Source organism: Lathyrus oleraceus, chromosome 5 (assembly GCF_024323335.1).
Source record: "Lathyrus oleraceus cultivar Zhongwan6 chromosome 5, CAAS_Psat_ZW6_1.0, whole genome shotgun sequence".
Taxonomy (NCBI): Eukaryota; Viridiplantae; Streptophyta; class Magnoliopsida; order Fabales; family Fabaceae; genus Lathyrus; species Lathyrus oleraceus.
The window spans coordinates 534,285,412-534,293,072 of NC_066583.1; positions in this window are offsets into that span (position 1 = coordinate 534,285,412).

Here is a 7,661-nt window from a genome sequence, read left to right on the forward strand (position 1 = left end):
TGGTTCGACACTTCGACAAAATGGAAGCTTTGATATTTCGACATGATATTTGCAGCTAGAAAAGTACTTTTGACAAGACATGGAAGATATTGCAGTATATTGATAATTTCGACCTGAAGGAAGGTGTCATTTCGACTTAAAGTGTAAATTTGAATTTAAAGAGTTGTGACGTTTGACAGAAGACGCGTGGAAGCATCTGGCGAAGAGATGAAAGCCGTTCGTCACAGTTTTAGGATTTAACCGTTAGTAACAGTTATGTTATTTGTATATAAATAGGGTAGTTGTTATCAGAAAAGGGTGTGAAGAATTACTTATACAAAATTCCTGAAAACACTCAAAGTACCCGTGTGAGAGAAAAGAGTGATATTTGGAAAATGTATGTGTAAACAAACACCAATTCCTTCAAAGTTTATTTTATAAAATTTAAAGTTCTTTACGAATCTCTTTTATGTTTTCCAGTAGTTTATCTTTCTGCACTTTCCCTTTTTCGACACTTTACATTTCGTCAGTTATTTTCCGCCATTTACTTTATCTTGTTAAATTTACATCCACTTAACGTTTTAATCAACATATTTCGACGTAAAACACTTAGAGAACAAAAATGAAATATATGAAAGTGATTCTAGACATCTTCAAGACCATCTAGATTTGCACATGTCCTAGGATTTGTGTGGTTGATCCTGCAAGTAACCCAATTCTACAAGTTTTGGTAAACCAGAGGTTGTTCGCCAAAAGTCACAGCGAACACATTTATGGTGAAAGTCTTCCAACGTCTCTTTTCCTTTTGTCTATTTAAGAAGCAGATATGCTTGAAGATGAAGACTAATACACTGCAATACAAGACTTTGAACCTTGGCATTTCAAAGAGAATTCACTATGTCAAATTTTCTAGACTTAGAATATCTTAACAATTGTATATTTTAGAAGTTCTTAAGTCTTAGAGTTTTTCTAAGTTGTATTTTCTCTACACCTCTGATTGTATATAAAGTATAGTTTTTACCCTAAATCTCTAAACAGTTTGTTATAGATTCAAAAGTCTCTTGCTTGTGTGCTTGAGCATATAAGTTCCTTACTTGAAAGTTTGAGCATTGGAAGTATCTTGTTTATGAGTTTGAGCATATAAGTCTCTTACTTGAGGATTTGAGCATAAAAGTCTCTTACTTGAGGGTTTGAGCATTGAAAGTCTCTTGTTTTGTCCTTGGACATTTTTAATTAGATTTGGTTATAGTAAAAATCCTTTGGAAATGCAAGGGGACTGGACTAATTTCAATTTGTGAGAGGAACCAAGATAACTTCATGTGTCTTTGCTTTATTTTCTTATCCTCTGAACTATTAATTCGCTGCTAAAGTTGTATAACTCTGAGTCAGATTCTGGTTCAAAATCTAATAAGGATATTCAAGAAAAATAACTCAGACTCTGATACAGACTTTGCACCTTGTGTTCAGAATTTGTTAACTGAGTTCAAAAGAGAAAGAAAAAGGAGAAAAAGGCAATACAATTTAACCCCCCTTCTTGTGTTTCTCTCACCTTCAGTTGGCATAAGAGCAAGGTTTATGTTAACCACTTAACAGTGGTGCAGAAAAGATCCTGAGAAAAACACATTTCATATAATGAATTATTCTAAAGTATCTCACCCTGATGATGGTATTCCTAGTCCACAACCTAATCCTAGTGGTTCTCTTTATCGTTATTATAGTACATCTAAAAAAGAAAAACTATGTTGCTAGACATCCAATATTTAGTGGAGACTCTACTGAATTTGAATGGTGGAAAAACAAGATGTACACACATATCATAGATCCTGGCGATGAGTTGTGGGACATTCTTGAAGATGACATTGATATTCCTGTGAATGGAGTAGGAATGGTAGCTGATAGAAAAATTCTCACACCAACTCAGAAGAAGATTTATAGAAAACACCAGAGAGTGAGACGCGTTATGGTAGGTGTTTTGCCTCACTCTGAGTACATAAAGATCATTTGCAAGTCTACTACTAAAACTATTTTTGAATCACAAGAAGTCAAAGTTAATCTTCTAATTCAACAATATGAGTTTTTCAGAATGAAAGAGGATGAAAATATTGTGACTGCATTTTCACAAAGCCCCACTTCAATTTTAGATTTGCAAGGACATACTTCTCGTCGATCTAAAAACTCTTCTCCGATATCCAGAAAATTAGAGAGTTTTCAAACTCGAGTACCGTTCATCCTTGATTGATAACAAAGGGAAGATACGGTTCACCATGATGATTTGAAGTTTATGTAGAGTACTTTTAACTGTTACTCAATAAAGGGTCTGATTGAAGTGAATGCGACAACTCAAAGATCATCCAAAGATATTATAATAATGTTGCAACGACCTGAACCACCTGTTTTTAATGACATGTATTGTTAAATTTATTTAATGTTTATCTATGTAATATTTATTTTGATGTTAGTTTATGTTGGTTTTCCATTTTGCCATTGTTTCTTCTTGTTCTTGTTTTTGTTAGAAGTAATTCATATTCAGTAATAGTAGTATTAGTTTTGTTAAGGTTAACCTAGCTAGTGTAGGTTAGTATTTTGGCCTATGTGACATTGTTGTTGTGTATATAACAAGTGTAGCTGTCAGTATTGGGTGTGCGTAACCATTTGCTGTAAGCGTTTTGAAGAGCAGTAGAAGTTTGTTATTTCAATTATCTTTCTTCTCTCTTCTTCCATCTTCATCTTGTGCATCAATAACTGATATCTAGAACTCCTGTTCAGGTCCACAGGGAAACACGAGTGAACATCGAGGCGTTGTGTCATTTATTTCGTTTCTTGAATTCGTGTTGAATTTCTGATCGGAATCATAACAGAATCATAATTCTTGATTTTGAGGGATTGAGAAACACTAGTGTTTAGTGAGATCTGAGTGAATTTCACAAGGTTGAAGATGAACGGAAACGGTAATTTAGGTATTAAGCTTCTAGTGTTCAATGACAAGAACTGGAATTGGTGGATGATTCAGATGCGTGTGTTGTTTGGTGCTCAAGATGTTATTGATCTCGTCAAAGACGATTACGTTCCTGTTGCACTTCCGGAAAAATGCAACGGATGTGCAGAGGAATGCTCAACGTGATCTGAGGAAGAGGGATCATAAGGCGATGTTCTACATCCATCAGTGTGTGGATGCAAACATGTTTGATAAAATCTTTGATTCAACAACGACGAAGGTTGTGTGGCACACACTGGTACAGTGCTACGGCGATGTTGCATCAGTGAAGAAGGTGAAGCTTCAGTCTCTACGTAAGAAGTACGAGAATTTGTGCATGAAGAATAATGAGAAGGTACCTGACTACATCTCTAGAGTGATTCTGATCACAAATAGGATGAAGTCGTATGGAGAAACTGTCTTTGGAGAAAGGATCATTGATAAGGTACTTAGATCTCTTAATCCTCACTTTGATTACATTGTTGTAGCAATTGAACATTTTAAGATCTTAGCACCATGAAAATTGGAGATCTACAAAGCAGTCTAGACGCACAAAAGTTGCATCTGACTGAGAGAAATTCTGAAATAGAGGTATAGCAACAGGCTCTGAAAGCGACTTCTGGTAAGAATATTAGAAGCGGTCTTGGCCAGAAGTCAGGAAGAAATCTGATGGTGTTCAGAAGTCCGGAACCCCAACTTCTGAAAGGTAGAAGAGTGCTCAGAAGGGGAAGGAGAAGTTTCACAAGAGGAAAGTTCAATTTTATTGTTGTAAGAAGTTTTGCCACTTCGTTGTTGATTGTTTGTCAAACAAGGAAAGGAAGTCAGAAGAAGAAAACATAACCAGAGGAGATTCTGATGATGAACTTGTGTTATTGATGGCTTCTGAGTCTGATAGTGCATCTTTAAAAAACTGGTGGTACATGGACATTGGTTGTTCAAATCACCTTACTGGAAATAAGAAATGGTTGGTTGAGTTTGACTCTGGTAAGAGGGCCAAGATCAAATGTGTTGATGATAAGTATTTGGATGCTGAAGGAATTAGAAATGTAAGAGTAGTTCTGAATAATGGTAAAACTACATTGATTTAGAACATGTGGTATATTCCTGGCATGAAAAGAAATCTGATGAGTATAAGTCAATTAATTGAAAATGATTTTCAGTTACCATGAAGGAAAATCTTTTGAAGTTGTATGACTGTAATCAGAAACTGATTATGAAGTCAGAACAGGGAAGAAATATAACATTCAAACTGAAGGTTAAAACTGCAGACTTTAAATGCCTTAATGCAACAAGTGTTGTGAAGGAAAGTGAGTTATGGCACAAAAGATTTGGTCATCTGAACTTCAAAAGCTTATGACATATGAATTCAAAGAAGTTGGTACATGGAATTCTTGCAATTAAGAAGCCGGAGAAGTCATGTAATGTGTGCATGAGAGGGAAGCAACCAAGACTGCCATTTGCATCTGAAATGCCTCCAAGAGCAAAGCATGCTCTGGGTGTGGTGCATTCTGATGTGTGTGGACCATTTCCAGTACCTTCACTTGGAGGGGATAAATATTTTGTGTAATTTGTTGATGAGTTCACAAGGATGACGTGGGTATCCCCTATAGAGTCCAAACACAAGTTGTTTTCTAAATTTAAGAAATTCGAAATAAAGTGTTGGTGTAAGCCCTAGAGGCAAATACTTTTGGTACTTGTATCGAGTTATTTATTAATAATAAAATGTTTTTTCTTTATTATGTTTGTTTAATAAAGTCCCTAGAATATCTAGTCTGTTTAATGTATCAAGTATGACTTAATCATGAGATCACATTAAACATAAGGATACTATTCTTAAAGTATCTGTAGTCGAGCTTTATTGTGAAGTGGGATAACATTAAAGCATTAAGATTATTATGTATATAGACTGATGATCACATCTCATGGATCATGGATAAGGAGTTATCAAGTCTTAAACATAGGTATGAATATTAAGAGTAATATTTATACCGGATTGACCCGCTATGAGAATACTATATAAAAAGTTATGCAAAGTGTCATAAGTTATTCTCATGGTGATAATGGTGTATACCATTCTTCGACCTGAAACCACTATGGACCCTAGATGTAGAGTCGAGTGCTTTATTGATGATCAAACATTGTCCGTAATTGGATAACCATAAAGACAGTTGACGGGTACTCCACAAAGCATGCTGAGGGACATGAGTGACCTAGATGGAATTTGCCCATCCTGTATAACAGGATAAATGTCTATGGGTCCAATATTGAACTGGACAAGGATGACATGGTCTATGCCTTGTGTTCAATATAGACATAAGGGGCAAAAGGGTAATTATACGCATATGTATTGTCACAGAAGGAATTGTCAGATCACATGATATTTTCGTGTCTTGGCTAGCAGTGATGTGTTGCTAGATACCGCTCACTGTTTATTATGATAAATACGTGATTTAATATAATTGCCAACACCGCAAAAACCTACAGGGTCACACACAAAGGACGGATTGATGAGAGATAGAGTAACTAAGGAACACCGTAAGGTACGGTGCCCTTAAGTGAATTGTAGAACATCGTAAGGTACGGTGTACTTAAGTAGAATATGAAATATGGTAAGGTACCATGGGCTTAAGTGATTTTGGGCATATTATAAGATATGGGCCAAATACACTTAAGTGGGCCTTTTGAGCTTGAAGCTCACACAAGTGGTTCTATAAATAGAACCCTTGTGCAGAAGCATTAATGGCGGTTGCATTATTTTCGTTTTCTCTCTCTCTCTCTCTCTCTCTCTCTCTCTCTCTCTCTCTCTCTCTCTCACACACACACACACACACACACACACACACACACTCAAAGCCTTCATTCGTATCAACTAGCACTGAGATTGAAGGAATCTGTTCGTGTGGACTGAGTAGAGACGTTGTCATCGTTCAACGTTCGCGATCGCTCCGTGGATCTGCATCAAAGGTTTTGATCGTCACAAGAGATTTGCACCAAAGGTTTCAATCGTCACAAGAGGTAAATATTCTATCACTGATCATGACCATTCGTAAGGATCTCTAAAGGAGAAAATTTTAATTTCCGCTGCGTTTTGGACCGCAATTCTCCTTCATAAAGGCCGAGAATTAGAGTGGTAAGAAACTGAAAATTTTCAGAATTGATGGTGGAGGCGAGTGTAACTCTACAAAGTTCAGAAAGTTCTGTGAGGAGAATGGAATGAAGCATGAGGTGACTGCTCCATACACTCCTTAACACAATGGTCTTTCTGAAAGTAGAAACTGAACTTTGCTTGATATGACAAGGAGCACGCTGAAGGAGAAGAAACTACATCATACCTTGTGGAGAGAATCTATTGCCACTACAACATATGTGCTCAACAGGTGTCCAACCAAAAAGTTGAAGGAAATTTTTCTCTTAGAGAAGTGGACTGGAGATAAGCAAATTGTGAGCCATCTGAAGGTGTTTGGTTCTGTTTGTTACAAACATGTTCCAGATGCTAAGAGAAGGAAGTTGGATGACAGAAGCAGAGTTATGTTGCTTGTAGGATACCGTAGACGTGTACTTATAAGCTCTATTGTCATGTCACTGACAAGGTTGAAGTCAACAAAGACGACATTGTGAAGGAATCAGAAGCGTGGGATCGAAACAAGTCTCAATTCAATTCTGGTGCGACGTTAACACCTGAGTTAACTTCTGAAGATACTTCAGAATTCGAAGGTTCTGGAGATGATTCTGAAGGTGACTCTGAAAGCGAGTCTGACTCTAAAGGTGAATCTAATTCTGATCCTGATTCAGACTCTGGTGGAGACCAAGACTCTGAAAATATTCTAGGCTCTGAAGGTGACACTTATGGGGTTTCAACATTTGATATTGTTTCAGCGTCTGTAGAAGACTCTGAATAAGTTCAGATGCCACAAAGAATCAGAAACATTCCAAGAAAATTTGTAGAGTTTAACATGTTGCAAGATATTGAAATAGATTTTGAAGGAGAATGTAAGAACAAAAATAGTTCTACAATAGATTCCATGATTTTGATGATAACAAAGGATGAAACCAAAAGTGGTACCCTAACGAAAAGTTTCTAAGTGTGCAGGGTTCTAAAGAAAGAAGAAATAAATCTGATGATGTCATCAGATGCAAAACAAGATCAGATGCAAAATCTCAAGTATCAGAAGCACCTAAAGTGAAATCTCGTTTCAAGAAACTCTGACTCTGGACAAAACTGCAAGTATCAGAAGCATCTGAATATGAAGTACAGTCTAGAAGCTCTGACTCTGAACATATGCCTTCTGCAAACTCTGAAGTTATCAGCGCCATCTGAACATTCAAGAGATAACATCAGAAGCCAGTTTCTCCAGATACACAAAGACTCTAATCAGAATTGTTAATCATGATGAAGTAACGTTTAAGCCAAGTTAAAGTTCTGCAAATGGATTTCCTCAATTAGAAAGAGACGTTAATCTCCACTTCCAAGAGAAAAGATACTAATTGTGGTAAGTAGTCACTTCTAAGTGAAAAAGTCTACTGCAGAAGCTATTAATGGAATGGCGTAATTACATCTCAATATCCAACAGATTCAACGCTACTTCAACTCTACTTCAACTCCTATAAATAAAGAAGAAATCTCATTCAGTATATACGAAGAAATCACTAGCCAAAACTATACTGAAATCATATCACGCTCAAGAAAAACATCTTTGTTCTTCAAAGT